Source organism: Syngnathus floridae, chromosome 8 (assembly GCF_059516105.1).
Source record: "Syngnathus floridae isolate MCC-2025c chromosome 8, RoL_Sflo_1.0, whole genome shotgun sequence".
Lineage (NCBI taxonomy): Eukaryota > Metazoa > Chordata > Actinopteri > Syngnathiformes > Syngnathidae > Syngnathus > Syngnathus floridae.
In genome coordinates this window covers 5,265,121-5,276,572 of record NC_142420.1, presented here as the reverse complement: position 1 = coordinate 5,276,572, position 11,452 = coordinate 5,265,121, and positions in this window count along the sequence as shown.

The window sequence follows — 11,452 nt, the reverse complement described above, 5'->3', positions numbered from 1 at the left end:
CTCAAGCACATTCTTCTTGTCCTATATTGGACGGCATGGTAAATAACACGTTAAAAATTAAAACAAAAAGTCTCAATTACCTGATAAGTTGCAATTCGTATGCCTTCAAATAATGTAATCTATCCAAATTTGTCAGTGAAAAGGGTAAAAGTGCAAACGCAAATGCCGTTCAAGTATCTTTTTTTCCCCTTTATAAATCTGTCCTGTATCCGTCAACCATTAATTTATCTTTGAGGTTCACTGAAGATACTTTTTTTCAATCAAAATTGCTTCCATGCTTGCACAGACCTCGTATCCATTAATGTTTGTTCCATCTCCCAGACGCTGTCTGACGTTTTTATATATATTTAATTTTAAATATGAGGCCCCAAAATAACTTCCCTTTTGCGAAAGCATATTATTATTATTATTATTATTATTATTATTATTATTATTATTAAAATACATGAATAAAAATGAATATCCCAGTCATTTAACTATGACCAACATACAACTTATGTGCCCATTAGTTTTAGTTTTTTTTAAAACTATAAGTTTAAATTCTTCGGTCATTCATTGTACAGTGAGAAGCATGCTAAAGACATTCCATGCACCCTTTTCAGAGTGAATAAAAAGTGATTACATCTCAAATATTTTTCATAGGCAAACAAATTCTTTCTTAGGCCACAAATGGGAACTGAAAGTTAAAAAAAAAAAAAAAATTGACCTTGAGGGTCTCCAAGTAATTCTCACGAGTCTTATTTTCGGGGGCGAATAACTTCTCTCTCTGTGTCTCTTTGGAGCGCAGGCGATTATTTTCCTCCTTCTCTCTGCTAAATGGCTCCCCAGCACCGCCCTCACTTCTTTGCTGCACCCCCAATATGACTCCCTACCTGAAATGAAATCAGGCCCCGCTAACGAGGAGCTTGTGAGTGTCGGCACTCTGCACTTTGTCACGGGGCCGCAACTATTTGACAGTTGGAATTATCTGTAAATACTTCATTTCAAGTAAGAGTTCCACCCAGTGTTCCCTCTAGCCCAGTACTCCCATTGCACTCTTTGCACATGATAACATAAACACTGCTAAAAAAAAAAAAAAAAAAAAAAAAAAAATCTCATTGGTAACAGCTTGCCTGAACGTGTATATGAAAATATTGTGGTGACTTGGTAGAAACTGTGCCGCGACACATTTTGAGCCCATGACCCACAGTTTGTGAACTCCCGGATTGGTCAGCAGCGGAGGTCTCCCTAATGAGGCTTTGGAACATGTGCAATAATTTTTCTGCCAGCTCGCTACGTTATTAACTCAAAATGTGGAAAATAATACGCCACTCAGGTTCAAGCCCTCTAAACTTGGCCCCTAATACTCAGCCTTAATCAAATTAAAGCAGAATCCTTTCCCTTCTTGTTAGATATGTTTATACCATTAAGTCTTTCCTTGATGACGTCTCGTTTAGCCTTTTTAAAGAAAACACTAAAATCACTGAAGGGCACAGAGCATTTTAAGCACAATAAAGTCACAACATGTCCATCCTAATAAGTGCCAAAGTGTGCTCTCGTGAGCCCAAAAGGCCCATGTTTGGACGGGATGGAAAATGATACAGGGGAGTCGGTCGAGTGTATTATTAAAGAGGAAGGAAGGTAAAGGAGGGGCTAGTTGAGATGCTGTTCCCAGATCAGCTCAGAATACTTGGTTTGCATCCTACCATGAAGCAGCTTGGCCTTCCAGAAGGTCGTCCACGCTTGCTAAAATATCCCAAAGCCTTCTAGATAAAGTAAGGTGCAGGATCTCCTTTGCAGGAGGGAGGCGGGACTTATTGAGAGCTGTCAATCATTTACTGTCAGACACCAATGAGGAAGCGCTTGTCGGCTCTCTGATTTGTCTAAAAAGAGTCAATGATTGAAAACATGCACAGAGGCAGACGCCTATTAGCCATTCATCGTGTGGTTAAAAGTGTGCGTGTGCGAGTGCGTGCATGTGTGATAATGATCTGGCGGGTCGTGCGGATGGTGCAGGGTCAGAGGTCATCCCGCCGCTGTGATCCTGTGTTTGTTATTGCTATGCTGCCCTTGGACGGGTTAACATAGCACAAGAGTGCGTCAGCTGGCATGTGAACTTCCTCTGACACATGCACGCGCTCACACACACACACACTAACACACTAACACATGCACGCACACAAGGGGTCACTTCCATGTGTGTTGATGGGCCCTGAGTGACTTTATCTAAACTGTCAAAAAGGGTTATCCGGGACAATGTTTGCCAATTCAAGTGGGTGTTGAAAAATTGACCCTCACACCTAACTTTTGGGACAATAATTAATCAATTAGAGAAAAAAAATGAATGCACACCATCACCTCTGAAGTATTTTAATCGGTGTGAGAAGGCCTTAGTGATGTGCTTTGCAGTTTGTTGAGTTGATGTTGACAAAGTGTTCCTTAGTCATGTTATGCCAGATAGATGTTCGAGTATATATGTGTATATGTGTTTTTGTACCTATCTACTAAATTGTCAGCATAATCTGTCCGAAGTACATAATTAAAAATACTTACGGTAAGACTCATTCTGTCCTCATCTTGTAAGTCTAATTAGAATTTGATGAAACAACCACGCCCAAGGAAAAACAACCAGTCAGACACAGAATGCATGACTGTCGACATTTGCCGTGCACTCGTAATTATACTCATAGTGGTAACACCCTCTTGACCTTGCACCAACCTGTTGCCTTAGGCTTCAGGAATTTTGCTGAAATTGGAATAGCCCCCAAAAATGCCCATTGTATTTGCTCAACAGTTTGTCACCACTTTTTAATTTTTATTTGATTGTATGTTCCAAAATAATAAAACTAATGTCTCCTGAGTGAAGCTTTTGATGAACTATTAATAAGCTTCTAATCTGCGGTGCAGATAATTAGTTCCGCCTTCCTGCCATTTTAACTGAAGTCAGCCACCATTCATTCTTCTAGACCATTTATTAAAATAAATTGATACTGTTGAGCTGCATATCTACAATCATTGACAGACAGAGGCAACTTAACGACTGTCAATTTGCATTCCAGAAGAATGATGAATGGTGCATGGGTTTGCCACACCAACTTAAGATGGTGCAGTCCTAACCAAGCCAAGACCATTGAGTCATGGATCTTGGCAAATGTGTTTTGGATTGGCTTGGTTTCTTAGCGCTGAGGTGCACAGATATAATATGAGCGCCGCATTGTAGCTCAGCCAGCTGAGGTATGCTAATGGGGTTAGAGGATAGTTTTGTGTGCGTCACACGTGCAGACCACCCTCCTCCACTTTCATCTTCAAACATGGCGTGCACACACGCACAAATTGGGAACATATTGGAGAGAAGGAGTCGAGTTCAGAGGGAGGAATACCCCCGTAATCGTTATTGTCCCGCCACTGGAGGTTCAAAATCAGCATGGGGCTCAGTAACATCTCTTAAAATAGGCACACCATGACTTCTCCATCCTCTCTCAAGATTAAAAGACAAAATCATCAGGAACAATTATCAAGCCATTTTGAACAATGGACACCATGCACACCATTTCTGCGTTTGGGGTGCTAACGTTCGGATAGAGATATTACTGAAAGCATCAAATTCTTCAAAGCATACTTGCTATTTGCTATAATAGCGTCACATAAATGACATATTAGCTTTCTAATTGCTCCACTGTCAGCAAAACGATCAAAGCATCTGCAGTATTTCCAATTTAATGAGCAGTTTGCTTTTTGAGAGACTCATCCAAAATTTGTTTATAGAGCACAAAATCAACCACAACTTGAAAAAAAAAGTGCTATACAGAAAGATTGGATTAAATAGAATGGACAGCCTTTAAATAATTATAATGACAATCACATGCTACTAACTGCTTGGATGAGGAAGTTGATGTTAATGTTCTCACGGCTCGAGAGCTACTTGAGAAAGAAACAGCAGATGGCAAGGGTGAGAGAATGACGTGGATGGATGGATGGATGGATGGATGGATGGATGGATGGATGGATGGATGGATGGATGGATGGATGGATGGATGGATGGATGGATGGATGGATGGATGGATGGATGGATGGATGGATGGATGGATGGATGGATGGATGGATGGATGCATGGATGGATGGATGGATGGATGCATGGATGCATGGATGGATGGATGGATGGATGCATGGATGGATGCATGGATGGATGCATGGATGGATGCATGGATGGATGCATGGATGGATGCATGGATGGATGCATGGATGGATGGATGGATGCATGGATGGATGCATGGATGGATGCATGGATGGATGCATGGATGGAGGCATGGATGGAGGCATGGATGGAGGCATGGATGGAGGCATGGATGGAGGCATGGATGGAGGCATGGATGGAGGCATGGATGGAGGCATGGATGGATGCATGGATGGATGCATGGATGGATGCATGGATGGATGCATGGATGGATGCATGGATGGATGCATGGATGGATGGAGTAACAATCAATTAGACACAATTGTGAGTGGAGTTCCTCAGAGTAATGATTGCAATTTCTTCATTTTCCATAAAAATGACAAATCAATGATTTGCCAAACGGGGCCTTTTACTTCCAATAGGGGGCCAATACTTTATACTGATTTTAAAATATTTTGTACAGTGATATTCCACTGTCCATACCAAGTAACAATCAGTCTAACTTGGAGTGGTGTTCCTCAGGGAAATGTATGAGGTCCAGTGATTTTCTGAAGCGTGAAACAAAAATTAGAAGACATGAGTCACAAAGCACTTTCCCAATATTGTGTGTGTGTTAATGCGTGGTGCACGTGTGTGTGGGGGGTATGAAATAATGCAATAACACCCTAGCACATGCTGGTGGAAACGATGAGTGATGGGAGGTAACGGAGGCATTAGCGTGCATACAGACGGCTCTGCTGAGGCTGTTTATGTAAGTGGTGCTAATAGAAGAATGGCAGATGACATTGCCAGAACACCCGCCATGTGTCACTGATTAACTGACCAGAGTTGCGGTGATTTCGTTGACAAAGCATCTGTATTAGCAACCCTGTGTGTGCGTGTAGATTAATGACCCAATGAAAGGCCACATTGGTGTTGACACAGTCTACGGTGCCAGACTGATATCGTAGACCTTGTTTTATTTCTCACGGCTCTTTCGTTTTGTAATTACTTTTACGTTATTGGCTATGATGGCAAAATAACCCTGTGTGTGTACATATTGCAAAAACTTTTAATGAACCTTCATTAAGTGCCATTTTACATTATATTAGATGTTTGTTGATGTGTCATGGCAGAGTGAGGAAAGCTGGGTGGACACTGATGGTGTTTGTTTTTTAATTATGCGGCAAGGGGACAGGCAACACTTTGGTTACTCTGAGGCCAGAGCTGTTTTATCTCAGTAAGAGTAGCTATGGAGGGCCACAAGGTCTTTGCAGGGACAAGGCCAGGCTCACTATTGTGTGGTTGGGAGCTGAGGAGGAGGAGGGAGGGAGGGATAAGACGTGGCTGCCGTTGACCTGGGGGTGGTGGTGGTGGGATGTCTGTCTGTTTCTGTCTACATGCTGTGGGGGGCTAACTGATTCGGCTATAATTTGAGAGGTGTTGACCCCCCTCTTTTCACCCGCCACCCATGGGAGGCTGCACTGGATGCAATGCAAGCTTCACGCGCACACGCGCACACGCACACATGCTTATGAAATGATGGATAAGTAGAGGTTGGGGATTGAGAACAGGAAGTGATGATTTAAACAGAGACGGCATGCAGTCACAGAAGACTTTCAGTTAGGTAGCCTCGCCGCATTGGTGGACTCCGGCTTCATGTTACCAATGCCGTGCACTCATTTACTTTAAACATGGGCTGGCGTCAACATGCCAATGCATCATCACTTACTGTATGTAAAAGTCAAATACATCTACTAGTGTACTGCCACTCATTTTTATTCACTGTTATTGTCTTAGTTTCAGCAATTATAAAGTGATTTTTAAAAAATATATATGTTTATTGTTGACATAATTAAGCAAGTAGAAAACCTATACGTCGAATTTATTGACTTATCATATTAAGAGTACAACATTTTTTTGAGGCATTTAGCTGGAGGGAAACATATGACTGCAAATGGTTTTGTTTTATATTTGTTTGTTGAACAGGTGGAGCAAAGTGTCAAGTGTGTGATGTGCTAGAGGAATCTGCTAGAATGAAGGGAAAACTTTATAAGACAGTACGCCCACCCCCCTATGAATTGCAGCCTTTAAAATGTAAAAATTGTATTCTAGGACATTGCGTTGTCAATTTTTCAATTGATTAACTATTCAGCCTATAACATAGGTGTCAAACTCAAGGCCCGGGGGCCACATTCGGCCTGCCACATCATTTTATGTGGCCCGCAAAGACAAATTGTGCATTAAATTCGTGTGTCATTACTAGAAATGCAAATTGTCTTCACTTTTAATATTATCTTTTTTTAATATTTGACCAGTTTTTACTCATCTGATTTGAAAATGAGTTATTTGTCAGTTTGTTTTGTAGCTTTTACTGTCTGTAATATGAGGTGCTCGTACATTTATTTGGGTTGACAGTCATAATGGCCCTCCAAAAGATAACTACAATGCGGCCCATGAAAAAAATAAGATTGACACCCCTGGCCTATAACATTGACGTGTTCATAATAAAGCACTGTTTATGTTTGCTTGACATACTGCCAAAAGTAGAGCTGATCAGAGAAAGAGCAATAGAATTGAAGACAATATGTTTCATGTTATATGATAAAAGTCACCAAAGAATCCCAGCAAATATTTTCTCAATGTTTACCTTGAATTAAGAGATACTGTGTTTTGCTGACATACTATGTCTGTGTCTAGTTTACTCCAAGCAATCATCAGAGTGATAACACCTTGCAGCTAACAGCGTACTGTATTAATAACATGTGCTTCCCTTCAAATGACATAAACGCTGATGTTTATCGAGCCAACACAACTCGTCACTAAAACACAGACCTGCTTTGTCAACCCAAATCTAGCCGCCCTCCTCATCCATGTTTGGCCATTGCCATGACACTGCGCGGGTCTCCACTGTCAACAAGCGCTCTGCAATCTCCCATTAGATCAGACGCTATTAGGGAAGTGAGGAGTCGCTGAGCAAACAGCGTGGATTGCTTTTAAAGGTGGGTTATCTAATCTAGATGACAGGGATGAGCTGGACTTTGGAGTTCACCGACAGACGCAGGGCAAGAGTTGTTTGGCATGGGCATAAAACACACTCGAGGTCAGACGTAGTCGCCATTGGTTCCGCTCCCCCCTTGTTCCCGGGAACTTCATTAGGAGTATTAGTTTTATGAGTGCAGATAAGAGCCTCTTTGGTGAAGGTTAGCGCCATTCAGGACATCACGCTGAGTTCTGCTGTCTGACTTTCTGCATGTTTGCTCTTAGTAAATGTATTTGAAGATATCCTCCTTAACTTTGAAGTATTTTTGCAAATCCGTATGAAGGTAATATCTGAATTAAGAAATTGTGTTTTGATAGATACAATGGTACCCATCTTACAGTATTTTTGAGTTACAAGTTATTGCTCAGTTTATTTTTTAACTTTTTGTTAGACATTTTAGAGTCTAAAATGTCCTAAAATAGACTTTCAGTTAGGAGTTATGGTAGTGCCACCTGTTACATGTACAGTAAATGCATTTTTGGGGGTAATATATTAGCTACTTAAAAAACTACCTGCCAATGTAAGGACATAGTTTCACTGCTCATACTTGACAGTGTTGACATAACCGATCTACTACTTTTACTTGCGTAAACACTTGGACCAACGTTGCTTTTTAACTCCCATCAGGCCGCCCACAGAGCGTTCAAAGCATTGAGAGCTTGAGTGTTTTTCTATTTGTTTTGTCTCGTGTTCATCTCCATCCTTTCAAGCTTCTTTATCAACCTCCTCCTCCCGCTCCTGATTGCTGGGGTCCGGGCTCAGGGGCCAGAGGCGGCGGTGTATGCCGACCCGGCGTGGGCCCCGCCTGCCCAGCGTCACTCTTAAGTGCCTCTGACAGCCCGGCGCTGTGTTATTAACTATGATCAGCCACCAGCGGGGGAGCCTTCACCGCAGGAGACACAAAGCCGGCTTTCACCGCGCTTTGCCCCCTCTTGACCCCCAACCTGGCCTAATACATATTTACATGTCTTCATACAGTGCGTGTACAGTTGTTGTAATATAGAGCCATTCATGGGCCTGTTAGGAGGCTCCTCTGGACCGCATCCCAGGCCCCCAGGCTGATGAGTAGATTTTATTTTATTTTTTTAAAGATCAACTTCGAAGGTAGTCTCGCTATGAGGGATTAGTGCGACACATAAACATTGTGCTGTATCGTGTACGGGCGCGTGGCTTTCATCCGTATAGGTGGTCCATGCCGTTTTTCGTCCTCTCAGCCAGGATGTGGGAGAGCCATCAGCCACTTGAAGCAACAACACTGCACGGCTCATTAGATGACAAAATTGGGGCAGAAATAAATAAATGTGAACAGTGAAGAAGAAGTGTAATGACAGTTGACTATGTTTAGCCAGCAGAAAAGCATCGGGATAAACAGCAGCAGAAAAACCCCCAAAAGCCACTTTTTCCCTCCCACGCGGGCCATAATGAGAGCCCCGCCATTCAATTGTTGAATAGTTGAGGCTTTGTGCCTTTGAGCTGACTGGCTTTAATATAGAAGCGGCGCATAGACAGCGGGCCCGCGGACCATGTCCTCCCCAGCGGCGTTCAAAGCTGTGGCGTGCTTGCGACATGGCTGACATGCATTATTTCTCACAAGTGCTGCCCTTTTGTTTGCTTTCTGTTCGTATCCCCCAAATTGTAGGCTTTAGCTCTTGACACTCCTTACTTCAGCAATAAGCAGACACCCCCTTTTTTGTTTTGATTTTTTTCCCATCCTCTTTGTGCCCTTGCTGACCCTTACTTATGTCCCATGATGACACTCATGCTATACTTTGTTTTAATTAATAGATCAATGAATGTATGGTGGACTTGATGACATGACACCATTAATCCAGGGGCGTACATAGGGTAGAGCAACAGGACCCCCCCCCACACACACACGCCTATCCCTCCACCAGGCAGAGGGAGGTGATCCTGTCATCCACTGGGGGCACTGTGATTGAGAGCATAAATGATACTATGTGTCTCCAGATGGACCCTTTGATTGATTGGCAACCATTCTAGAGTGTCTGCCTTTAACCTGAAGTCAGCCAGGATAGCGTCCACTTACTCTGAGCCCCGACCAGGTTAAGTAGTTTTTAAAAGGGATGGATAGATACTCTTTTCAAAGTGGCCCCATGAGAAACTGGAACACTTGAGGGCAAAGCTCATATGCTAACCTCAGCTTTGTTGTATATTATTTTGTACTGTATTGAAGAAAACCATATTGTCTTGGTTCAATAAAATGCAAGGGAAGTGGATATTGTAAAGATTAAGGTTAATAAGTTGGCAATACTGCAGCCACGTCATTGGCCTTGCTTGCTACCACTTGTATAATCGGTCCATATAAATAAAAGCACGTATTTCAAAATATTAGCACTGCATAATTTACATTTTTCCCCCTAAAACAAATCATTCAGAAAAAGACAGCTGGTTTTAGAGTTATGATGTGTTGTGAGACAATGTTATTGTGGATTGCTCTTGGAAAAAAAAAAAAACTCTGTGTGACAGCCAGTCACTATTGGATCAGGTCCAAACAATCACACGCACGCGCACATGCGCACACGCGCACGGATTGCCCACTTAGCCGTCACTTTGCTTGTGCCTCACTTAAGCCTGCAGCTACGCTTAGCAGTTATTACACTCAGGGTCAAGTGTGATCCCACTACTTATCTGCATCAACAACTGGAAAAGTGCACTCATTTACGCACGCACGCGCACACGCACACACGCACATTGGCTCATAGGAGATTCAGGCAGGACATGTCAGAGTAATGCTGCCCTCGTGTGGTCTGCAACTGGTAATTACAAGTGGTTTGGACAAGTTATTGATCTTAATTAGAACCATGCACATCCCATAAAGAAGGTCATAAACACACATAGCACACACTTTTCCTTCCTTGCGGAAGGCACACCACTGACTCAAGGTTCTCACTGGTTGGAGCCATGCAAACTTTGGTACTCCACAAACAATGGAAAGGGAAAATGAAGCTGAGGTAAAAATCAAAAGTTTACCTGGAAACAACCTAGTTAAAAAGGATTGTTTCATGTCTGCATGCAAGGTTGATCTCCCCGCCATACTTTTTGGGTTTCTATTTATTAATTGAAGGACTTATTCCTTTTTTTATACAACTGGCTTTTACTGTAAACAAAAATCAAAGTAATAAAGCCATGGAGTTTCTGTGGTTTGCAATAAAAAAGCCAAGTTTGAGCAGTTTCTCTTATTCTATAGTTGACCATGAGTCTACTAATAACACACTTGAACAAAGTGTGTGGCAGAAGGATGACAAAAAAGTTCGAGTGTGTGAAATGTTTGAAGAGACAACTCCCTGCACCACATCCCTGTTATCTCTGTGGGAGTTCATTACTCACATACACACACAGACACACACACACGATTGCTGGGGGTCTGTCTGCATGGGCGGGCCACACCAACCCTGTTGTGATAATTTATTGCTTGCCGACTGATGTGCACATCTGCATGCAACACAATGCTAATGAATGACTATCTGTTTTTACTTCTATTTGTATGTGTGTGCGCGCATGGTGGCCTACAGATAAAGAACCACACATCTCTGTGACATATAATATTACAAAGGGTGGTTCACATATGACAATACAACTGCTGACTCTGACAAGTGTGAGTCATTAAAACCTTTATTCCCAGTCTGGGGGATAAATGTGTTGTTTAAATAAACATTTAATAATAAAAAATACATTATCATTCCTGTCATACAAGTGTAAAAATAAGTTAACTAGTGTGCAAACACTAAAGAAAGTACTGATCTTGTAAAGATGTCCATTAAAATATCATTCTGTAAGGATACATATTCTCCCGAGGATAGGCGGATCAGATAATGGATGGATAAATTAATTATCAAATACTAGTTATGACAATTTTTTTGGGGGGGGGTCCAGCCAGCACAAAAAAATATTCACCTTCCTCTATTTCTCGCAAATGTTTTTTTATCTATATCAATTTTGCACTTTATAGACAGTTTGGGTTGATTATTGGCATTTCCCAATTCAATATGTTGGAAACATCACTGAGCATGCTTTTGACGTATTCTAAGATTTCATGGGCCGCATTTGACCCAAGGGCCTTGAGTTTGAGACTGAGGTTTTTATAGCTGAGAATGCGAGTTTGAATGGTTGTTTCTAATTGTGTGACCTTTGAAAGGCATATTTAAGGCATTTATTTTTTATTAAAACTCGTTCTATTTTTAATTAACACTTTGGTCTACCACTGTAATTTGTACTATTTGTATTACTGTAATTAAATGTTGGTCATGATGGCGGTA